Consider the following 25,543-nt stretch of genomic DNA (forward strand, 5'->3'; position numbering starts at 1 on the left):
GGTAATTATACTGAAAGAGCTGTTGCCTGTTCGCATATAATATTTTGCTTTTCTGTATGAAGTGGAGGAAGGACTTGGGGGAACGTATACTTTGATCTACCACAGTGTTTCTCAACCTGGGGGTCGGGACCCCTGGGGGGGTCGCGCGGTGGTGTCAGAGGGGTTGCCAAAGACCATCGGAAAACACAGTATTTTATTTATTTATTTACAGCTTTTATATTCCACCTTTTCACCCCGCAGAGGACTCAGGGCGGATTACAGTGTACACATATATGGCAAACATTCAATGCCAATTTTTGACATACAAACATATACAGACATACACAGAGGATATTTAACTTTTTTCTGGCCACCAGGGAGCTGTCGCTTTCATTGTCCATCTGCGACGCTGATGAAGCACTTCCGCATTCCCCGTATGCTTCCCCGCTGGAATGCTTTGCTGGAGTCTTCTTTATGGCCTCATAAATCAGTTAATTTAGCCTCCCCACACTTTAAGGTGGTACTTTATTTTCCTACTTGACAGATGCAACTGTCTTTCGGGTTGCAAAGGCTAAATTAACTGATTTATGAGGCCATAAAGAAGACTCCAGCAAAGCATTCCAGTGGGGAAGCATGCGGGGAATGCGGAAGTGCTTCATCAGCATCGCAGATGGATGATGAAAGCGATAGCTCCCCTGGCGGCCAGAAAAAGTTAAATAGCCTCTGTGTATGTCTGTATATGTTTGTACGTCAAAAATTGGCATTGAATGTTTGCCATATATGTGTACACTGTAATCCGCCCTGAGTCCCCTGCGGGGTGAGAAGGGCGGAATATAAAAGCTGTAAATAAAATAAATAATAAATTTTGCTCAATATGCAGTAATGTGCAAATGTCAATTTGTATTCATGGATCAAATTAGTTGAGATGCCAGGGGTACGGAACAGACTATAGCTGCCCATTTTGTACTGGGCAGCTACCGTATTTCTAATGCCAGGCACTGAGAGCCACCGGGTGGCATCTCGGGTGGAGTACTTCCAGTCCGATGGAATTTAACAGTGATAAGCCAGCTCTCTGAAACTGAACCTATCCCGCCCCCTCCCTGGACCTCATCCCAGTTCACTATCCAGGCAGGGGGATGGGAGTGGCTACTTTACAGTACAGTACTGGTTTCCCTCCCCAGCGATCAGGCAGAGCTACAATCAGGATGCAATGACGACAGACGAACTGGAACATCAATCCAGTTGGAATGGACCGGGCATGAAAAGAGAGGCTGAGGAGAGCCCACATTAAACAGCAAGTTTGCAAAGCTCACAGCAAGAGAGCGTGGCCAGCTCAGAAGAGTGAACCCAGGGCCCATCTCTGCAATCAGAATTGCTGCACTTGCAGGTAAATTAGGACTTCTTTGGAGCAGATTTCCTCTTGGATCTTTCATAGCTGTAATTACATTTTTTAAAAATTATCCTTAGTTCATACTGAAATGTATTTCTAACTCTTTTTTTTTGTAATTATAATTACCCCCTTTTTTCTGCAGCTGTTTTTAAAAGTCTCCAGCAAGCAAAAATGAGCCTGGGATTGTGCATGTATTTGAAGCGCTTCCGTTTAGCATAGCTGCTGACAGGCATGTCACTGAAGTTCGGGGTTTTAATTTCCTTTTATATGCATACTAGCCGTCCCCTGCCACGCGTTTTCTGTGTGGGAGGTTTGGCCCAATTCTATCGTTGGTGGGGTTCAGAATGCTCTGTGATTGTAGGTGAACTATAAATCCCAGCAATGACAACTCCCAAATGTCAAGATTCTATTTTCCTCAAACTCCACCAGTGTTCACATTTGGGCATATTGAGTATTCGTGTAGAGTTTGGTCCAGATCCATCATTGTTTTGGGTCCACAGTGCTCTCTGGATGTAGGTGAACTACAACTCCAAAACCAAAGGACACTGCCCACCAAACCCTTCCAGTATTTTCTCTTGGTATGGGAGAACTGTGTGTCAAGTTTGGTTCAATTTCATCATTGGTGGGGTTCAGAATGCTCTTTGATTGTAGGTGAACTATAAATCCTAGAAACTACAACTCCCAAATGGCAAAATCAATTTTTTGAGTCAAGGACATACATTGGGTTGTTAGGTGTCTTGTGACCAAATTTGGTGTCAATTCGTTCAGTGGTTTTTGAGTTCTGTTAATCCCACAAACGAACATTACATTTTTATTTATATAGATGCATATAACATTATTCATGATACAGAGATTATTTTGGAAATGGAATAGATCTTGCATGTAGCTGTGTGTAGTTTCCCAACTTGAATGACGTTCAGAAGTTGCCATCTCAAGCAGATCTCAAGCATATAGGTTTAAAATGCCTTACCTGAGAGTGAAACTTTTACCTTTGATTTCTGTACAGTGGAATAACTGTCTTTAGATGGGACAATCTTGCTTCATGTGGTATATGTACAGAGCCACAAATGCTTCATTGTGCCCAGGGGGCATCAATATATATGGTTTGAAACCAAATTTGGTGACCACAAAGAATACTGGTGAAATGTATCTCAGGAAGGACAAGGCAGACCAAGAGAAAATCATACAATGGCCTTAAAATCTTACTCACATGCAAACTATTAATGTTTTTCATGCAAGGAAAAGGAGAAAATACTTTAATCATGGGTTTGAGGGTTAGTAGTTCGGATTTATCAGCACTCTCTGTGTATGTGATTTATTTTAGTTGCTTGTATTGTTGTTGTTATTGCTTGTATTGATGTATTGTGGCTCGCTCTCATGTAAGCCGCACTGAGTCCCTTGGGGAGGTGGTAGCGGGGTATAAATAAAGTATTATTATTATTATTATTATTATTATTATTAGGTAAGCGATTTTATGACAACAGAGGATGTAAGATACATTGTCTTTTGTGTCATAGCTAGAAAAGTTGGGAGCCAATACTAAACTGATCTTTTCCCTTTCTTTTTAATATATAATATCTTTCATTTTTCGTATTTAATGTTGGTGGTTGTAGTTGATAGTTTGTAGTAGTTAGCATGTAGGGTAGGTTAGGAAATAGTGATAGGAGTGTATCTTTCCCTCTTTCTCTCCTTCCTTCCGTCCTTCCTTCTTTCCCCCTTTCTGTGTATATGTGTTTTGTGTGTGTATATATGCATAAAAAGGTAAAGGTTGTCCCCTGACATTAAGTCCAGTCATGTCTGACTCTGGGGTGTGGTGCTCATCTCCATTTCTAAGCCGAAGAGCCAGCGTTGTCCGTAGACACCTCCAAGGTCATGTGGCCGGCATGACTGCATGGAGCGCCCTTACCTTCCCGCCAGAGCGGTCTATTGATCTACTCACATTTGCATGTTTTCGAACTGCTAGGTTGGAAGAAGCTAGGGCTGACAGCGGAAGCTCACGCTGCTCCCCGGAATCGAACCTGCGACCTTTTGATCAACAAGCTCAGCAGCTCAGTGCTTTAACCCACTGCGCCACCGGGCCCCCCGTGTATATATGCATATATGAGTGTATTGTATTATTTATTTTGTTTTGATGTATTTTAGCTATTACATAAAGAAAATGTACACAAAAATCTAACTTACATGCAAAAGTCCACAGTTAAAGTAACCACCAGACCAAACCTGCAGCAAAGTAGAATAATAATAATCATCATCATCTATAAAAATAAAAATGTAATGTTGGTTTGTGGGATTAACAGAACTCAAAACCCACTGGACGAATTGACACCAAATTTGGACACAAGACACCTAACAACCCAATGTATGTTCTTCACTAAAAAAAATGATTTTGTCATTTGGGAGTTGTAGTTGCTGGGATTTATAGTTCAGCTACAATCAAAGAGCACTCTGAACCCCACCAACGATGACACAAGACACCTATCAAGCCAGTGAGTGACCATCACTCATAAAAAAAACACTGAAAAACACAGCAGAAGGGACTTTTTGTTGTTCATTCGTTCAGTCGTCTCCGACTCTTCGTGACCTCATGGACCAGCCCATGCCAGAGCTCCCTGTCGGCCGTTACCACCCCCAGCTCCCTCAAGGTCAGTCCAGTCACTTCAAGATGCCATCCATCCATCTTGCCCTTGGTCGGCCCCTTTTCCTTTTGCCTTCCACTTTCCCCAGCATAATTGTCTTCTCTAGGCTTTCCTGTCTCCTCATGATGTGACCAAAGTACTTCAACTTTGTCTCTAGTATCTTTCCCTCCAGTGAGCAGTTGGGCTTTATTTCCTGGAGGACGGACTGGTTGGATCTTCTCGCAGTCCAAGGCACTCTCAGAACTTTCCTCCAATACCACAGCTCAAAAGCATCGATCTTCCTTCGCTCAGCCTTCCCTAAGGTCCAGCTCTCACATCCGTAGGTTACTACAGGGAATACTATGGCTTTGACTATGCGGATCTTTGTTGCCAGTGTGATATTGGGAAGTCTAGTTCAGGGTATAAGGGGCCGTTTTGGGAGTTACTATCAGAGATTAATTTCCTGAAGTAATTTTCTGTAGTGGAACTTTGAAGACTTGTAACCCAGAACAGTTCAAGATTTTACTCTAACACAGCCACAAGTTTTTCATGCCGGTATTTTCTGAAACCATTAAGCATTTGTACCTGAATTATTTCAAGCTTGTTCAATAAACATTCTTGTTCTTTTATTAACTTATACCAACCTCAGTGTGCATACCTTTGTGGTCAAAGTATTTCTAAAGTCAGCTTCACAGCAGCCACTAAGAAACTATAGTGGCACCGTGTGTGTTACAGAACAAACTCACAATATCACCTCTGCCTGATTAATGCTGGAATGGTGGCAGTGGCATTCATTTGAAGAAGCATTTTAAGTCTCTTAGTTCTAGTGTTTCCCAGTTCCTACCTTTTAAAATGCTAAGTGTCTCTCCCCTTCTCTGCTCTAATCTCCCCTGATATTGGAATAATCAGTGGGATATATTTCAACAATTAAAATAAGGAGAAATTTAAATATACAGCTGTTTCAACAACCATACCCCTCTTCCTTTTGATGGGTTCGTATTTTTGGTTATTTTTTATTTATTTGTCATGTCAGATTAACCAGTCAATTATATTATATTTCTAACAGAACAAAGCAAACAAACAAACAGATAAAATACAACATTTGTGAGTTTGGTAGTTGGTTAAATGTCCTTTGACCAGTATCTGGCCACTTGGAGTGCTTCTGGTGTTGCTGCAAGAAGGTCCTCCATTGTGCATGTGGCAGGGCTCAGGTTGCATTGCAGCAGGTGGTCAGTGGTTGCTCTTCTCCACACTCGCATGTCAAGGATTCCACTTTGTAGCCCCATTTCTGAAGGTTGGCTCTGCATCTTGTGGAGCTAGAACGCAGTCTGTTCAGTGCCTTCCAAGTCGCCCAGTCCTCTGTGTGTCCAGGGGAGAGTCTCTCATTTGGTATCAGCCATTGGTTGAGGTTCTGGGTTTAAGCCTGCCACTTTTGGACTCTCGCTTGCTGAGGTGTTCCAGCGAGTGTCTCTGTAGATCTTAGAAAACTATTTCTGGATTTAAGTCATTGGCGTGCTGGCTGATACCCAGAGGATGAGCTGGAGATGTCTCTGCCTTGGTCCTTTCACTGTTGGCTGCTACTTCCCGGCAGATGTCAGGTGGTGCAATACCAGCTAAGCAGTGTAATTTCTCCAGTGGTGTAGGGTGCAGACACCCCGTGATAATGCGGCATGTCTCATTAAGAGCCACATCCACTGTTTTAGTGTGGTGAGATGTGTTCCACACTGGGCATGCATACTCAGCAGCAGAGTAGCACAGCGCAAGGGCAGATGTCTTCACTGTATCCCCAGGTTGTGCCAGTCAGCTTTCATATGATATTGTTTCTAGCACGTATTTTTGGTGAGCATAGGTAAAGGTAAAGATAGTCCCTTGACATTAAGTCCAGTCATGTCTGACTCTGGGGTGTGGTGCTCATCTCCATTTCTAAGCCGAAGAGCCAGCGTTGTCCGTAGACACCTCCAAGGTCATGTGGCCGGCATGACCGCATGGAGCGCCGTTGGTGAGCATACGCGTTCATATTTTAGGAGGTGCCTGTGCGTTATACAGGACAATCACATTTACACAAAGAAGTTTACACTCAACTTAGTAAGAGGAGGAGAGACATTGGAGCCTTGCCCTTTCTGGTAGGGTCTTCCAAAAGCAACTGCTGCAGCCTCTCCTAGCTTCGAAGTCCTTGCTATCATCCTTTTTGCCATCTTGATCACAGTCTGGTGTTGCTGACCAACAAGTGTCCTGGTTTTCATCAGCAAAATATTGGAGGATCTGGGAGTAATAGAATCCAAGTCTGCAAATCCTGGTTAAAATATTTAACGTCTAGTCAACGCAAAATGTCTCAGCCCTATTATTTTTAATGGGACAGTTAAGGATATATCAAAGCAAGATTGTGAAACTTAACTCACGTGCTTTTCAAACTGGCATAACCAGCTGGGGGCATTTTCCCTGCCCATTTAGCCTCCTAAAACTATGCACCAAACCCCAAGGGGTCCGCTCCCCTCCCAGCTCCTACGTTTTTTGTTCCTGCTGTTTTGCCTTCTCCTGTTATTCTAGCCCCAGTGGGGTGGGAGGTTAATGGGCCTGTTGTTTCCTGCTTCCCCCCTCCCAGGCCTTTGAACTAACTGGGTTTGGTTAGGAGGATGGGCAAAGCTCAGGAAACTGCAACGCAGCAGCAGCCTCACCTCTCCGAGCCCCCTGAGCCTTTCATCTCTGCTCCAGCTCAGCTCCCTGCCTGTTCCATAGAACTCGGGTCAACCCAAATATGAGGCAGAGCAGGGTTGCTAGATTTCAAGGGTCATCTCTCTCTCTTGCTCTCTCTCTCTTTCTCTGTGGTGTGTGTGTGTCTGTATATAGAGGGAGGGGAAGTATAATAATCCTATAAGAGGTTGGATTGCCAAAGGCTTTCATGGCTGGAATCCCTGGGTTGTTGTAGGTGTTTCGTGCTGTATGGCCATGTTCGTGCTGTATGGGGTCCTCAAATTAAGGCCCGGGGGCCGGATGCGGCCCTCCAAGGTCATTTACCCTGCCCTCACTCAGGATCAACCTAAGTCTGAAACAACTTTAAAGCACACAACAACAACAATCCTATCTCATCAGCCAAAAGCAGGCCCACACTTCCCACTGAAATACTAAGAAGTTTATATTTGTTAAAATTGTTGATTTTAATTATTGCAATGTTTTAAAGTGGGTTTTTTTGCAGTACAAATAAGATATATAGATGTAGGGAAGTCATGCTACCCCTCTATTCCGCTTTGGTTAGACCACACCTGGAATATTGTGTCCAATTCTGGGTACCACAATTCAAGAGAGACGTTGACTCTAAGCTGGAATGTGTCCAGAGGAGAGCGACTAAAATGATCAAGGGTCTGGAGAACAAGCCCTATGAGGAGCGGCTTAAGGAGCTGGGCATGTTTAGCCTGAAGAAGAGAAGGCTGAGAGGAGACATGATAGCATTGTATACCGCTGTGAGTCGCCCTTGGGCTTGAGATACAGCGGTATACAAGAATAGTAAATAAATAAATAGTAAATAAATAAATATACATATGTGAGAGGAAGCCACAGGGAGGAGAGAGCAAGCTTGTTTTCTGCTTCCCTGGAGACTAGGACACAATAGAACAATGGCTTCAAACTACAAGAGAGGAGATTCCATCTGAACATGAGGAAGAACTTCCTGACTGTGAGAGCCGTTCAGCAGTGGAACTCTCTGCCCCGGAGTGTGGTGGAGGCTCCTTTCTTAGAAGCTTTGAAACAGAGTTTGGATAGCCATCTATCAGGGGTGATTTGAATGCAATATTCCTGCTTCTTGGCAGAATGGGGTTGGACTGGATAGCCCAGGAGGTCTCTTCCAACTCTAGGATTCTATGATTCTGTTTGCAGTGTGCATAGGAATTCATTCATGTTTCTTTCAAATTATAATCCGGCCCTCCAACAATTTGACAGACTGTGACCTGGCCCTCTATTTAAAAAGTTTGAGGACCGCTGGTCTAGAAGCATTATCTCCTGATGTTTCGCCTGCATCTATGGCAAGCATCCTCAGAGGTTGTTTAAGGAGCTCCATTGGCTGCCGTTCATTTTCCGGTCCCAATTCAAGGTGCAGGTTATCACCTATAAAGCCCTAAATGTTTTAGGACCCACCTACCTTCGTGGCTGCATCTCCTTCCACAAACCTGCATGTTTCCTCCGATCCTCAGGGGAGACCCTCCTCTCATCTCTTCCTCTATCACAGGCATGACTTGTGGGAATGAGGGAGAGAGCCTTCTCCGCTGTGGCCCCCCGGCTATGGAACTCACTACCTGGTGGGATTAGCCAAGCCCCCACCCTAGCAGCCTTTAAGAAAGCTCTAAAGGCTTGGCTTTTCCCGATGTCTTTGGAGAGTGACCATATATTCCAGTCCTGTTGTTTCACCTACACTGTTTCCCTCATATTGCTCTTCCCCCCACCTTATTGAAAGTCTAATTCCACTGTTTAGTCCCCAATGAGCTACTCCCCCACAAATGTACCTTTTCATTGCTATCTCATCCAGTGTTTTATCATTTTATGTTGTGCATTTGGCCTGCCCACTGTGTTTTATTTTCCATTATGTTATTTTGTACTGTTTATTTTACTTGATTGGTTTATTTATTTTATTGTGATACTAGCCATCCCCCTGCCACGCATTGCTGTGGCCCACATGGGGGTTCTGTGTGGGAGGTTTGGCCCAATTCTATCGTTGGTGGGGTTCAGAATGCTCTGTGATTGTAGGTGAACTATAAATCCCAGCAACTACAACTCCCAAATGACAAGATTCTATTTTCCCCAAACTCCACCAGTGTTCACATTTGGGCATATTGAGTATTCTTGTAGAGTTTGGTCCAGATCCATCATTGTTTGAGTCCACAGTGATCTCTGGATGTTGGTGAACTACAACTCCAAAACCAAAGGACACTGCCCACCAAACCCTTCCAGTATTTTCATGGGAGAACTGTGTGCCAAGTTTGGTTCAATTCCATCGTTGGTGGGGTTCAGAATCCTCTTTGATTGTAGGTTAACTATAAATCTCTGCAACTACATCTCCCAAATGACAAAATCATTTTTTTTAGTGAGGCACATACATTGGGTTGTTAGGTGTACGCTGTCCAAATTTGGTGTCAATTTGTCCAGTGGTTTTTGAGTTCTGTTAATCCCACAAACGAACATTACATTTTTATTTATATAGATTATTTTGTTGTTTATATTTTATGTTGCTATAATATATCATTGGGCTTGGTCTCATGTAAGCCGCTCCGAGTCCCCTTTGGGGAGATGGTGGCGGGGTATAAATAAAAATGATGATGATGATGCTGATGATTATGATTAGGTGCAGGCAAAATGTCAGGAGAGAATTCTTCTAGAACAGTGGTTCTCAACCTGTGGGTCCCCAGGTGTTTTGGCCTACAACTCCCAGAAATTCCAACTAGTTTACCAGCTGTTAGGATTTCTGGGAGTTGAAGGCCAAAACATCTGGGGACCCACAGGTTGAGAACCACTTCTCTAGAACATGGCCATACTGCCCAAAACACTTACAACAACCCAGTTATAAGAGGTTGATTTAAATTCAAGATTACTTCTAAAACTGAATTATCATGTTGCAAAAGGACGCATTTCTAAAAAGTATGCCACCAACATGAAAAGTTTGGAAAGCTCTGAGTATGCTTGTTTGTGTCACTTTGAAAACTCTCCATATTCTCTTCTATCCAGGTTCCAGTATCCAGATGTCAGCCATCCACTCTGATGGATCCAACAGGACTGAAGGAACAAAAACAATATCCAAAACGGACACAGTGCCCTCTGCAAAAGTCACTCCAAAAACAGGTGAGGCACTTGACAATGCACAGCTCTTCCATGACGCCTTGTTGTAAGTCTGTTGGATTGAAGATAAATGGATGGTTTTCAGGCATTAGAGCGCGCTCTTTTTCTCTCTCCTTCTGCAAGTTCCATTTAACCGGAACTCCTCAAGTGCATAGCTACTATATTCTCAATGTGTCAGTCATACTGCCCTAAACGGTTTGGGACCATGCTACCTGCGTGACCGCATCTCCGTCTATGAACCCACGCGTTCACTTCGTTCATCCGGAGAGGCCCTGCTTGTGATTCCGCCTGCGTCGCAGGCGCGCTTGGTGGGGACACGGGACAGGGCCTTTTCTGTGGTGGCCCCCCGACTCTGGAACACCCTCCCAAAAGATCTTAGTCAGGCCCCTACACTGGCAGTCTTTAGAAAGAACTTGAAGACCTGGCTGTTCCGATGTGCCTTCCCAGAATAGGAAATCTCCAATAACAACTCCCAGAAGCACTTTATTAGAACTAAGATTGCACACTGCACACTGCATTTACCCCATAATCCTTACATACCTCCTGTCACATCAGCACTTTTAATCTTGTACCCATTACTCTGGCCCAGCCCAGTTTTTATAGTGTCTTGATGTATTGTTTATTGCTTGTTGTTAATATTGTCTTAACTGTTTTTCATTTGCTTTAGGTTTGTATTGTTGTGTTGTGTTTTGAGGCCTTGGCCTATGTAAGCTGCATTGAGTCCTTCGGGAGATGCTGTTGTTGTTCATTCGTTCAGTCGTCTCCGACTCTTTGTGACCTCATGGACCAGCCCACGCCAGAGCTCCTTGTCGGCCGTCACCACCCCCAGCTCCTTCAAGGTCAGTCCAGTCACTTCAAGGATGCCATCCATCCATCTTGCCCTTGGTCGGCCCTTTTACCTTCCACTTTCCCCAGCATCATTGTCTTCTCTAGGCTTTGCTGTCTCCTCATGATGTGGCCAAAGTACTTCAACTTTGTCTCTAGTATCCCTCCCTCCAGTGAGCAGTCGGGCTTTATTTCCTGGAGGATGGACTGGTTGGATCTTCTGGTGGTCCAAGGCACTCTCAGAACTTTCCTCCAACACCACAGCTCAAAAGCATCGATCTTCCTTCGCTCAGCCTTCCCTAAGGTCCAGCTCTCACATCCGTAAGTTACTACAGGGAATACCATGGCTTTGACTAGGCAGATCTATGTTGCCAGTGTGATGTCTCTACTCTTTACTATTTTATCGAGACTGGACATTGCTCTCCTCCTCGGGAGATGCTAGTGGGGTACAAATAAAGTTAATAATAATAATAAATAATAATAATACTATTAGGTAGACTGAAGCAGTCCTCCTTAAAAGAACGTGATAAAAAGCAGTAGTAAAATTAAAGGAGAGAAACCTGTGTGTCCTATCTTGCCTAGCCTTAGTAGAATCAAAGAGTTGGAAGGTACCACAAGAACCATATAGTTCAACCTCGGCCAGGTAGAAATACACAAGTAAAGCACTCCTGAGAGATTCCTATCTAATCTGTGTAAAACAGGGGTCCTCAAACTTTTTCAACAGAGGGTCAGGTCACAGTCCCTCAAACTGTTGGAGGGCCGGATTATAATTTGGAAAAATCATGAATGAATTCCTATGCACACTGCACATATCTTATTTAGAGTGCAAAAAACACTTTAAAACAATACAATAATTAAAATGAAGAACAATTTAAACAAATATAAACTTATTAGTATTTCAGTGGGAAGTGTGGGCCTGCTTTTGACTGATGAGATAGGATTGTTGTTGTTGTTGTGTACTTTCAAGTCATTTCAGACTTAGGTTGACCCTGAGTGAGGGCCGAGTAAATGACTTTGGAGGGCCGTATCCGGCCCTCGGGCCTTAGTTTGAGGACCCCTGGTTTAAAGGCTTCCAAATTTTTTAAAAATGTCCACTACCCTACAAGTCCAAGGCAACTGATTCCAATGTCAAATAGTTCTTAAAATAATAAAGTTCTTCCTAATGTTTAGAATTATATGAGTTTCAACCTCAGCATACCATAGTTTTATTGGGAGGAGGAGCTGAGCAGCCTTCTAATCAAGGTGAAAGAAGAAAGCGCAAAAGCCAGGTTGCAGCTAAACATCAAAAAAACCAAGATTATGGCAACAAGAATAATTGACAACTGGAAAATAGAGGGAGGTCGTGGAGGCCGTGACAGACTTTGTATTTCTAGGTGCAAAGATTACTGCAGATGCAGACTGTGGCCAGGAAATCAGAAGGCGCTTACTTCTTGGGAGTAGAGCAATGTCCAATCTCGATAAAATAGTAACGAGTAGAGACATCACACTGGCAACAAAGATCCGCCTAGTCAAAGCCATGGTATTCCCTGTAGTCACCTACGGATGTGAGAGCTGGACCTTAGGGAAGGCTGAGCGAAGGAAGATAGATGCTTTTGAGCTGTGGTGTTGGAGGAAAGTGCTGAGAGTGCCTTGGACTGCGAGAAGATCCAACCAGTCCATCCTCCAGGAAATAAAGCCCGGCTGCTCATTGGAGGGAAGGATACTAGAGACAAAGTTGAAGTACTTTGGCCACATCATGAGGAGAAAGGAAAGCCTAGAGAAGACAATGATGCTGGGGAAAGTGGAAGGAAAAAGGAAGAGGGGCCGACCAAGGGCAAGATGGATGGATGGCATCCTTGAAGTGACTGGCCTGACCTTGAAGGAGCTGGGGGTGGTGACGGCACCAGGGAGCTCTGGCGTGGGCTGGTCCATGAGGTCACGAAGAGTCGGAGACGACTGAACGAATGAACAACAACAACAACAAATGATTTCTTCGGAAATAGCCTTCCTAGGAATTTACTAGGTCCTCCAGCACAACTCTATGCTAACTTCTAGAGGAAAATACCATAAAATTTCCAGGTAGGTAGGTAGTCCCCTGACATTAAGTCCAGTCATGTCTGACTCTGGGGTGTGGTGCTCATCTCCATTTCTAAGCCGAAGAGCCAGCGTTGTCCGTAGACACCTCCAAGGTCATGTGGCCGGCATGACTGCATGGAGCGCTGTTACCTTCCCACCGGAGCGGTACCTATTGATCTACTCACATTTGCATGTTTGCGAACTGCTAGGTTGGCAGAAGCTAGGGCTGACAGCGGAAGCTCACACCGCTCCCCGGAATCGAACTTGTGACCTTTCGATCAACAAGCTCAGCAGCTCAGTGCTTTAATCCACTGCGCCACCAGGGGCTCCTCCTACCTACCTCTACCTAATGATTTCTTCAGAAATAGCCTTCCTAGGAATTTACTAGGTCCTCCAGCACAACTCTATGCTAACTTCTAGAGGAAAATACCATAAAATTTCTAGGAGAGTCAACCAAATTCCTTGAAAGACCTTTTTCCCCACCAGTGTGGGTAAATGAAACCATAGATATGGCTTCCTTAGTTGCAGGGGCCGCGCCGAAATTTGTATTGCTGTCTCATCATTATCAACAGTGAAAATAAGTTGAAAAAAGATTCCAGTTGGCTTTTGCAAAAGGGCTGAGCACTTCAGGCAGCAAAATGCCTTGGGTTGGTCCTGCATTTTCCCAAAAGGTCCATGCTTGATTGTTGGTTCATGGGAAGCACCATTTCATGTGAAAACATGGTATCTCCATGGTATGACACATTGTGACAGAGGCATATATACTGAGGCCACAATCACTGTATTGTCAGTAATTACATTCAGTTCTCAGAAAGAGTATTTTGCTTAGCCCACAGGTATTTGACAATGGCCGAGTTTCACCTCACAAGGAAAATAACCGAGTCTGTATAATTATTTTCTAATTCCTCAAACTATTAGACTTACCACTAAATGCTAATCTGGGGTAAATTATATAAAACTGTGATGATTTGTTTGATGAGACAGGAACACAGCAGCTATAACGAAGCCTGAAACCATAATTAAAATTAATTAAATGGGTAAAATACATTCCAATGTCATTCAATTCATTTTATTAAAATGTTATTTTATTACATTGTATATGAAGGCTACAAATCATAGCTTTGCATTATTCATTTAAAGTTTGTACACAGTACCCCTATCAGGCCAATGAATGTTCTTCACTCAAAAAAATATTTTGTCATTTGGTGGGATTTATAGTTCACCTACAATCAAAGAGCATTCTGAACTCCACCAATGATGGAATTGAACCAAACATGGCACACAGGAATCCCATGACAAACAGAAAATACTAGAAGCATTTGGTGGGCATTGACCTTGAGTTTGGGAGTTGTAGTTCACCTACATCCAGAGAGCACTGTGGACTCAAACAATGATGAATCTGGACCAAACTTGGCACGAATATTCCATATGCCCAAATATGAACACAGATGGAGTTTGGGGGAAATAGACCTTGACATTTGGGAGTTGTAGTTACTGGGATTTGTAGTTCACCTACAATCAAAGAGCATTCTGAACCCCACCAATAACAGAATTGGGACAAACTTCCCACACAGAACCCCTATACTTAATGCCATCCAGTCCAACTCCCTTCACCAGGACAAGAAAATGTCATCAAAGCCGTCATGACAAAGAGCCATCCAGCCATAGATAGATAGATGCTCTCTGGATGTAGGTGAACTACAACTCCCAAACTCAAGGTCGATGCTCACCAAACCCTTCTAGTGTTTTCTGTTGGTCATGGGAGTCCTGTGTGTCACGTTGATTCAATTCCATCATTGGTGGAGTTCAGCTTGCTCTTTGATTGTAGGTGAACTATAAATCCCAGCAACTACAGCTCCCAAGTGACAAAATCAGGTTTTTTTAGTGATGGTCACTCCATGGGTTAGTAGGTGTCTTGTGTCCAAATTTGGTGTCAATTCGCCCAGTGGTTTTTGAGTTATGTTAAACCCACAAACTAACATTACATTTTTATTTATGTAGATATGCAATGGCATATCTTTGTCCCTAACAGTTCAAAGAAACCTAATTGCCTTGCATGAATGTCATTTTCCCTAAAGGTTATAACTCTAACTGGTCATGGTTTTCCAAAAATCATAACAGCTCCAAAAGATTGTGGAGATGTCCATTTTTCAAAATACAGGGTTAGTCAAAATGCATAGGCCAATAAGCCATTCAGTTGAATGGCTTATTGGCCTATGCATTTTGACTAACCCTGTATAAGAGCTAAATCACTTTATAACCATCGACAGTCTCCATTTCAAGTACAAGCCAACCTGGACCTCCTTAGCTGCCAAGGTCAGACAGAAACAAGGTGCCTTTGGGTGTTTATGCCAATCAAATGCCCAGGAAGAGAGAGAAAAAAGTCTTAATATGGTACCAAATAAATGATAATCATATGTTGGCCAAATTAGATTAGTCTCCTAATTGGGGAAACGGAGCTGTAGTACAGCTCAGTCATTACTTGCTGTGAAGACTGTTCCAGTGCTTTGAAAACAAGCACAGCGGGCATGCAGGCCAACCCTGTGCATTTCTACTTAATTGAATTCAGTCTCACTTTGTGCCCAGGAAAGTATGTATAGAAGCAATTTGGAGCATGAGGGAAGGGGCACAACCCCCAGAACCCAGTGGGTAATTACCCTCCTTATGCCACTGCTGTTGAATTCCCTGCCATGGTGGCAAACCTCACCTTTTCAAAAAGACAATTGAAACAAGGTCTGCAGGGGGCATGCACATTCACTTTGGAAGCCAATCATGCTTCCCAGAGGCTTTAAAAACAAGTTGAGTAGCCCTTAAAACAAGTTGAGTAGCCCTCACTTGCTTGTAAAAGAGAGAAGTGCATCAGTTTAGTGAATAAGCTACTTACTTAGGCGATCCCTCGTTGTCCGAGTAGGATTGTCTCCCAAGATCGCTGTACTGGCGGTGGGCACATAGGTGACCGTGGAGCCCTATTCTTGAGATGCCAGCCACAGATGCAGGCAAAACGTCAGGAGAGAATGCTACTGGAACATGGCCATACAGCCCGAAAAGGTCACAGAAACCCAGTATCCACAATGTATATGGAAATATCCCAACATCCGGGGGAGGGGGGGGATTCCCAAGCACTTCTGTTTCTAAGCATTTCTAACTTAGGTGTTCCCTCGTAGTTTGAGTAGGATTGTCTTCCAAGATCGGTGTATTGGCGGTGGATCTGTAGGTGACAGTGGAGCCCTATTCTTGATCTGCATCTTCTCCCACAGTGAGGGCATTGGTTTCCAGATAAAAGGTGGTCCTGGTCGGGGTTGGCTTGATGTGCCTTCCTCTTGACAAGTTTCTCTCTTGAGCTCTCCATTCATGCCTCTTCAAATTCTACAGCACTGCTGGTCACAGCTGACCTCCAGCTGGAGCGCTCAAGAGCCAGGGCTTCCCAGTTCTCAGTTTCTATGCCAGAGTTTTTAAGATTGGCTTTGAGCCCATCTTTCAATCTCTTTTCCTGCCCACCAACAGTCCGTTTTCCATTCTTGAGTTTGGAGTAGACTCAGTAGATCAACTGCTTTGGGAGACAGTGGTCGGGAATCCGGACAACATGGCTGGTCCAGCGGAGTTGATGGCGGAGAACCATCGCTTCAATGCTGGTGGTCTTTGCTTCTTCCAGCACGCTGACATTTGTCCACCTGTCTTCCCAAGAGATTTACAGGATTTTTCGGAGGCAACACTGACGGAATCATTCTAGGAGTTGCATGTGACGTCTGTAGATAGTCCACGTCTCGCAGGCATATAGCAGGGTTAGGAGGACAATAGTTTTATAAGCAATCACCTTGGTATCCCTACGGATGTCCCGGTCCTCAAACACTCTCTACTTCATTGTGAAAAAATGCTGCACTCGCAAAGCTCAGGCAGTGTTGTATTTTGGTATCAATGTTGACTTTGGTGGAGAGGTGGCTGCCAAGGTAGCGGAAATGGTCAACATTTACACCATTAAGCTGTATCTCTGGCATTGGAGAGGGGTTGGCTGGTGACTGCTGGAACAGCACTTTGGTTTTCCCGATGTTCAATGACAGGCCGAGCTTCTCGTATGCTTCTGCGAAGGTGTTTAGAGTGGCTTGTAGGTCTTCTTCTGAATGCACACAGACGACATTGTCATCAACAATAAATAGAATTTTTAATGTCGTAATGTTTTGGTTTTATATTGTTGTGTCACTTATATACATTGGTTTTGTACTTTAGGTTATTTTATTTTATTATTTTCTGTTGTGTTTTTGTGTTATATCAGTGGTTCTCAACTTGGGGTCCCCAGATGTTTTTGGTCTTCAACTCCCAGAAAGCCTAACAGCTGGTAAACTGGCTGGGATTTCTGGGAGCTGTAGGCCAAAAACATCTGGGGACCCCAGGTTGGGAACCACTGTGTTATATTGTGTATATTGTATTGATCGGCGTGGCCTCATGTAAGCCACCCCGAATCCCCTTGAGGAGATGGTAGCGGGGTATAAATAAAGTATTATTATTATTATTATTATTATTATTATTATTTATACTCAATGGTGGGCACATTAGCAGGGCATGGAAAGCTCTTGATGGGGAGATGTCTGCATGTGGAATGGTAATGGCAAATGAAGCAGTGGTATGAAAAAAGAGAAATGAGAGTTAGTCAGAATATAGTCCCTTTTTTCAAATACCAGAGCATGAGCAACTGTGCAAATCTGTTTCTCTGAAAGCCAGAGATACATGCCTGGGCATCCAACTAGCAGAGAAAACTGAAAAGGATAATCTAAAACAGAGAAGTGGCAGCAAAGGAGTGCATTAGCAACATGTGGAAGTGAATAGGCAAGGTTGTTAATAGAGATTTGGGGTTTATTAGGTTATTATAATGGTCTGTAATCCCTTATGTGGGTCAATTATTTATTTACAAGAGACTGAATATTGATCAAACCTTATACAAAGAAGTTGTACACCTACAAACATCTCACGTAAGACATGTACCCAGGGGATGATGTGCTCATGCCTCCTCTTCACTCGTACCATTGATTATAATATGTGCTTTAAGGCTGCCCATCCAAGACTCAAAGCATATGTTATAACAATGCCTACCAAAGGCTCAGAGAGTCAGCATGGTGTGTCCCTTTTTAGCCATGAAAACCCAGTGGTGATTTTGGACAAGACATGTTCTCTCAGCCCCAAAAACTCTGTGATAGTTGCCTTAGTGTAGCTGTAAGCTGGAAACATCAACAACCACCCAAGGCTCAAGAGAGTTCTGTAAATTCTCTACACATTACATGATAAGCAAAAGATGAATTAATACATTACATCTTTTTAAAAAAAAAATCTAACCTCCCTGTAGGGAGATAAAAGTTTAGATTTAGTGCAAGGTTTAACGTAGGTACCTTTATTTATTTATTTCATGTATTTCTGGTATTTATATCCCGTCTTTTCTCTACCCCGAAAGGGGGACTCGGGACGGCTTACATAGGCAGCAATTCGATGCCGTTACATGAACAATTAATACAATAACCATTAAACAAACCATCAAACCATTAAAATACATAAAATACATATGCCATTAATTAAACAATATAAAAACATTTGTTACCAAATGTCAATATATGGCAGTGTGGAATCAGATAAACCAGTTCAAAGCAGATATTGTGAGATTTTCTGCCTTGATATTATGAATTATATGGCTGTGTGGAAGGATGTTAAGTTACATATAAATGCACATATATACAAAGAGTACTGACAAAAATCCTCACTACCATCAATCACCACATTAGCAAAAGGTTTATTTTAGCCCAAAGTAGTTGAGCTTTTATGACATACTGGCATTACTTACATGATTGTGATGCTTACTTGTTGTTGTTGTTGTTCATTCGTTCAGTCGTCTCCGACTCTTCATGACCTCATGGACCAGCCCACGCCAGAGCTCCCTGTCGGCTGTCACCACCCCCAGCTCCTTCAAGGTCAGTCCAGTCACTTCAAGGATGCCATCCATCCATCTAGCCCTTGGTCGGCCCCTCTTCCTTTTACCTTCCACTTTCCCCAGCATAATTGTCTTCTCTAAGCTTTCCTGTCTCCTCATGATGTGGCCAAAGTACTTCCACTTTGTCTCTAGTATCCTTCCCTCCAATGAGCAGTCAGGCTTTATTTCCTGGAGGATAGACTGGTTGGATCTTTTCGCAGTCCAAGGCACTCTCAGCACTTTCCTCCAACACCACAGTTCAAAAGCATCTATCTTCCTTCGCTCAGCCTTCCCGAAGGTCCAGCTCTCACATCCGTAGGTGACTACAGGGAATACCATGGCTTTGACTAGGCGGATCTTTGTTGCCAGTCTGATGTCTCTACTCTTTACTATTTTATCGAGACTGGACATTGCTCTCCTCCCAAGAAGTAAGCGTCTTCTGATTTCCTGGCTACAGTCTGCATCTGCAGTAATCTTTGCGCCTAGAAATACAAAGTCTGTCACGGCCTCCACATTTTCTCCCTCTATTTCCCAGTTGTCAATCATTCTTGTTGCCATAATCTTGGCTTACTTAACATTACTCAAAAGTTACTAAGCCTTAGAGATATTGCCTGTCCTTTTCCTCCCTCCACTTTTCCTCATCCATGCACGTATCTATCCATCTATAACAACTTACTGATCTTTCATAATGTCAGAAATCTTCTGCTGGCAGGAATCACTTTGTAATAAGAAATTCAATGTGCAGATTTGATAAATATGAATTTAATATGGTGTGTGGGAATGAATGGAAGAATGAAAGGACGTGTAGCTGGAGTTAATAATTTTGGAAGCACCAGTATAATATTAAGGCCTGCAGTGACCAACTACCTGCTTGCTGGAACTGTGATCAAAACCTGCTAATGAGAATTGATAAGAACTGTGACAGTGGTTCTTTCAAGTTAAGGACATTTTTGCAACATTCCTTATGTTAAGAAGGAAGTCAACAAAGCCTTGTGTTTGTCAACACCAATCAAGAAGAGTCAACATCTGGCCAGGAAACTGAGATGCATCCAGAATTGAAGACATCTATCATTAATTTACAACTTTGGGACTACATCAGCAGAATCTATATAAAAATGCTCTGTGCATAATAAGTACCTTAAAAACAAAAGAACCAATGAACAAAATCACACCAAATTTGGCAACAAAACATCTCACAACACAAGGAGTGACCATCACTCAAAAAATTATGATTTTGTCATTTGGGAGTTGTAGTTGCTGGGGTTTATAGTTCACCTATAATCAAAGAGCATTCTGAAATCCACCAACAATGGAATTAAACAAAACTTGGTACATAGAACTCCCATGACCAATAGAAAATACTGAAAGGGTTTGGTGGGCATTAACCTTGAGTTTTGGAGTTGTAGTTCACCTACATCTGGAGAGCACTGTGGACTCAAACAATGAAAGATCTAGACCAAACTTGGCAAGAATGCTCCATATGCTAAAATATAAACACAGATGGAGTTGGGGGGAAATAGACCTTGACATTTGGGAGTTGTCGTTACTGGGATTTATAGTTCACCTGCATTCAAAGAGGATTTTGAACCCCAGCAATGATGCAATTGGGCCAGACTTCACATACAGAACCCCCATGACCAACAGAAAATACTGTTGTGTTTAGTAACCCTTCTGACACCTCCCCATGACCCCCCCCCCCCTCGGGATCCTGACCCCCAGGTTGAGAAACACTGTAATAGAGGATAACATAGGAATCACTAGACTGGGCCACAGCAACGCGTGGCAGGGCATGGCTAGTATTCCTATAAAAGACTCAATCTAATAATGCTCAAAGTGTGGCAGACTGAGGAGTCTGTTCCACCCACTATGCTCTACTTCATGGGAAGGAGAGAGATGGTGTATTCAGAGAGTCAGATATGCTATGGGAAAGGATAATTCTGGACACTTTGGGGCTTCTTTCTCAAGGGAAGAGGAAGAAGTGTGCTTTTGGAGTCTTAGACTTTGTGCAGGGAGTCAGGTTCTGCTGCATGGAAAACAGGGATCTGGTCCTTGGCATTGTTCTTAGGGAAGAAGTTTTGGGATTTTGGCGTTTTGAAGTTTTGGTGTTATGGAACTATGCATTGGCAAGCTGCAGGAAAGCAGAGTCTGGCCTCAGAGGTGCTTCTCCAAGGAGGGAGATAGGGATATGGTAATATTTTGGATGCATGTGGATGAATGCATGTACATGTGTGTGAATGTTGAGTGAAAATGTAATTCCCCTTTGTTTGTTTGTTGACCAATGTAATTGTCAATCCAATGTAGTAGCATAGAATCTATATGTCTGTATGTCCTTTGTCTAAATGTTTTCTGTAATCTGATAGAATCATAGAACCAAAGAGTTGGAAGAGACCTCATGGGCCATCCAGTCCAACCCCCTGCCAAGAAGCAGGAATATTGCATTCAAATCACCCCTGACCGATGGCCATCCAGCCCCTATTTAAAGGCTTCCAAAGAAGGAGCCTCCACCACACTCCAGAGCAGAGAGTTCCACTGCTGAATGGCTCTCACAGCCAGGAAGTTCTTCCTCATGTTCAAATGGAATCTCCTCTCTTGTAGTTTGAAGCCATTGTTCTGCGTCCTAGTCTCCAAAGAAGCAGAAAACAAGCTTGCTCCCTCCTCCCTGTGGCTTCCTCTCACATATTTATACATGGCTATCATATCTCCTCTCAGCCTTCTCTTCTTCAGGCTAAACATGCCCAGCTCCTTAAGCCGCTCCTCATAGGGCTTGTTCTCCAGACCCTTGATCATTTTAGTCGCCCTCCTCTGGACACATTCCAGCTTGTCAATATCTCTCTTCAATTGTGGTGCCCAGAATTGGACACAATATTCCTGGTGTGGTCTAACCAGAGCAGAATAGAGGGGTAGCATTACTTCCTTAGATCTAGACACTATGCTCCTACTGATGCAGGCCAAAATCCCACTGGCTTTTTTTGCCGCCACATCACATTGTTGTCTCATGTTTAACTTGTTGTCCACGAGGACTCCAAGATTTATTTCACACGTACTGCTCTCGAGCCAGGCATTGTCCCCCATTCGATATCTTTGCATTTCGTTTTTCCTGCCAAAGTGGAGTATCTTGCATTTGTCACTGTTGAACTTCATTTTGTTAGTTTTGGCCCATGTCTTTAATCTGTCAAGATTGTTTTGAATCCTGCTCCTGTTTTCTGGAGTATTGGCTATCTCTCCCAATTTGGTGTCGTCTGCAAACTTGATGATCATGCCTTCTAGCCCTTCATCTAAGTCATTAATAAAGATGTTGAACAGGACCGGGCTCAGGACGGGACCCTGCGGCACTCCGTTTGTCACTTCTTTCCAGGATGAAGAGGAAGTATTAGTGAGCACCCTCTGGGTTCATCCATTTAACCAATTACAGATCCACCTCACCGTAGTTTTGCCTAGCCCACACTGGACTAGTCATACGTTCTCACACTGGATATACCTTCTCACACTGGAAATTGCAATAAAAGAACCTATGCTTCAAAACCATTCATGACAACTTCACTTTACTGAACTCGAGTTCCATTCCTCTCCTTCCAGGTTTCAAAATCTTTTGCTTTTTTTTGCAGAGCTCACTCCTCCAACTATCACCAGTGACACATCCTCACCTTTCCAGCAGGGGAAGATCCCCCTCCACCATGCTTACTACACCAATGGCTGTGGGGTTGCCCAGCCTTCAGTAAGGCAGCAGCAACCACGTAGCTCAAAGACCCAGCGCATTGGATCCACCACCTCTGTCTGCACCACCACCAGCAAGAAGAGCTGCAAATCTACGGCTTCTCAGATTCAAGAGGTGGCCGGAGATGGTGAGTACGTGGGGGCAGAAGTCATAGCTAGAAGCATACAGAAGAATTAGTATTGATGGGGAAAGGGGAGGATCAAGACTCTGAAGGTTGACATTTGGGCTTTGGAGTCAAAACCTAAAAATAAGAGTGAGAAAGCAAATCTAAAGGCAGAGTCAATTAAGATGGGAGCAGGGCTAGCCCCATCGTGAAACAGAGGACTTCATCACGCCAGCCTGTCGTCTCATTGCAATCACATTCTTTAAGCAATTTTTTTGTCATGTTAGGAGCAAACCCCACAGAATTCTGGGGTTTGTAGTTTAGAGAGGTCCAGGACCTGCCTGGCCGAGCAATTTAAAGACCCCTTCCTAAACTGCAAGTCCCAGAATTGTAGTTTGGAATTGGAGATTGGATTTAAAGTGGATCCATGCTCTAGTGTGATGAGGTTCTTGGTTGCAGCAACAGTTGGCAGGGTTGCAAGAACCTTTAGCTCGTGTTTCAACGTGAGTGGCTGATCAACACCATAAGGTGTGAGAGAATTGGCCATCTGCAAGGACATTACCTAGGAGACGTCCAGGTGTTTTGATGTTTCACCACCCTTGTGGGAGGCTTCTCTCTTTTTTTGTATTTTGCTTATTGTAATCATATGTTCTGTGTTTTACTGCGATGTTGTTTATTTTATTATAACTTGTATCTTATTTTATTGTAATTTGTGGTTTGGGCCTGGCCTCATGTCAGCCGCCCCGAGTTCCCATTGGGGAGATGGTGGTGGGATATAAATAAAGTTTATATTATTATTGTATTTTATTTTTATTTAGTATCAAAAGCATTGCTTAAATTAGTATAAAACTGATAAAAATAGAAGGCGAACAGGTGGTTAAATATCTTTTGACCAAAAACGGGCAACAGCAACGGCATTGTCTGTAGCCTCCACAATAATTCTTCCTCTGTACATGAGGCAGGGCACAACAGGCAAGCATACAGATGCGGAGTTGTCTGTACTGCTCCATAGTCACACAAAGTGAGGGATTCTTTCAGGTAGTGCCATTTTGCCAGGTTGTCTTTTGATCTGCCCACTCTGCTTCTGAGTCTGTTCAGGGACTTCCAAGTTGCGCATTCTTGGTTTGCCCCTGCAGGAAGATCCTCGTGGGGGGACATCCAGTTAGGAATTCCTTGTCTAGCTGCCCAGAGGGATACCCTTGCTGTTGTTGGAGGGACGCCAAGAGAAGTGGTAGTTCTCATAAAGCTTTTCCTTGATTTGAGTCTGCTGGGAGGAGGCTGATAGCCATGTAGTGGGTGGCTTTCACAGTGTTCAACCTTATTTCTCTATAATTTAGCAGCAACTTCCCATTGCACATCCGGGGGGGGGGGGGGGCATGCCAGCTAGCTTGTAGAGTTTATCAACAGGTGTAGGTTTAAGACATCCTGTTATTATTCTGCATGTTTCGTTCAATGCTACGTTCACCTGCTTTGCATGGGCAGACTTATGCCAAACAGGGCAGGCATACTCGGCAGTTGAGTAAGAGAAGACCAGGGCTATTTATTTATTTATCATATCACGAGCAAACCAAACAGTTGTATTGCATTTTTAACAAACAAACAAACAAAACACAAAGTTTGCAAGCTTGGTAGTTGATTAAATGTCCTTTGACCAGTAACTGGCCACTTGGAGTGCCTCTGGTGTTACTATAAGAAGGTCCTCCATTGTGCATGTGGCAGGGCTCAGGTTGCATTGCAGCAGGTTGTCTGTAGTTTGCTCTTCTCCGCACTTGCATGTTGTGGATTCCACTTTGTAGCCCCATTTCTTAAGGTTGGCTCTGCATCTCGTGGTGCCAGAGCGCAGTCTGTTCAGTGCCTTCCAAGTCGCCCAATTTTCTGTGTGCCCAGGGGGGAGTCTCTCATTTGGTATCAGCTATTGATTGAGGTTCTGGGTTTGAGCCTGCCACTTTTGGACTCTCGCTTGCTGAGGTGTTCCAGCGAGTGTCTCTGTAGATCTTAGAAAACTATTTCTTGATTTAAGTCGTGGACGTGCTGGCTGATACCCAAACAGGGCATGAGCTGGAGATGTCACTGCCTTGGTCCTTTTGTTAGAGACCCTAAATTGGGTCTTCTTATGTCCACATCACGGGAGCACGAAAGGAGAGAGACAGTCCAAAAAACAAGATCAAAAAACAAGGTTTATTTTAGTTTTTTCATGAAGAAGACGGACAGCCTGGTAACATACGCAGATGCTACCCTTCAAGTAACTGCCATGCCCCTTTGACTTTTGACCACCGTTATATAACCTCAAGTAAACTAGAACATTTTTTTGTCATGGAAAGTACTCTCTTTCCAGCCCTCTCCCTTGACCTTTTGATGGAAAGTACCTTATTGTACATGCAGACTCTGCACTTTACCACAACCTTTGAAGTTAACCACAACACAACATCCTGTGTAAGAAAGTACCCTCTTTTACCTCTACATGTCACATCTTGTTTCTTAAAAACATTTTCTTCCGTATTGCTACAGAGAAAGGGTATATTTCTCTTTTGTTGTTAATTTCATCCAAAGCCCCTTGCTTAGTATTTGCAAATTTCGCTCAAAGACCCTTTCATTTTCACTATTGGCTGCTACTTCCCAGCAAATGTCAGGTGTGGCAATACCAGCTAAACAGTATAATTTCTCCAGTGATGCAGGGCGCAGACACCCTGTGATAATGCGACATGTTTCATTAAGAGCCATATCTACTGTTTTAGCGTGGTGAGATGTGTTCCACACTGGGCATGCATACTCAGCAGCAGAGTAGCATAGCACAAGGGCAGATGTCTTCACTGTGTCTGGTTGTGATCCCCAGGTTGTGCCAGGGCTGATGTTCTTCTCCTTGAAGACTGAGTAAATACAGTTGGGCGTCCCCGGGCAACGTTTCTTGTAAATGGCTAATCTTTCCAAATCCAAAAGCATTGCTTTTAAACATTTGTTTAGATGCTCATCTAGTCAGATTTAATTTGGTTGGCTGTATATAACACTCACCACCTTAGTGTACAGAGGAAAAGAGACTTCCTGTTAATTTTGCACTTTTGAGAGATGCTGAAAGGCTCTTAAATCATCAGCC

General features: G+C 43.5%; 1 long non-coding RNA gene across 1 annotated transcript; it reads left to right on the plus strand.

The window, feature by feature from the left end:
- The first annotated feature begins 1,161 nt into the window (after positions 1-1,161).
- On the plus strand, positions 1,162-22,470 carry LOC137096420 (uncharacterized). The gene is made up of 3 exons (XR_010909459.1): positions 1,162-1,366; positions 9,694-9,807; positions 22,240-22,470. It is a non-coding gene; the product is annotated as an uncharacterized lncRNA (long non-coding RNA).
- Positions 22,471-25,543: the final 3,073 nt, after the last annotated feature.

Source organism: Anolis sagrei, chromosome 2 (assembly GCF_037176765.1).
Source record: "Anolis sagrei isolate rAnoSag1 chromosome 2, rAnoSag1.mat, whole genome shotgun sequence".
Taxonomy (NCBI): Eukaryota; Metazoa; Chordata; class Lepidosauria; order Squamata; family Dactyloidae; genus Anolis; species Anolis sagrei.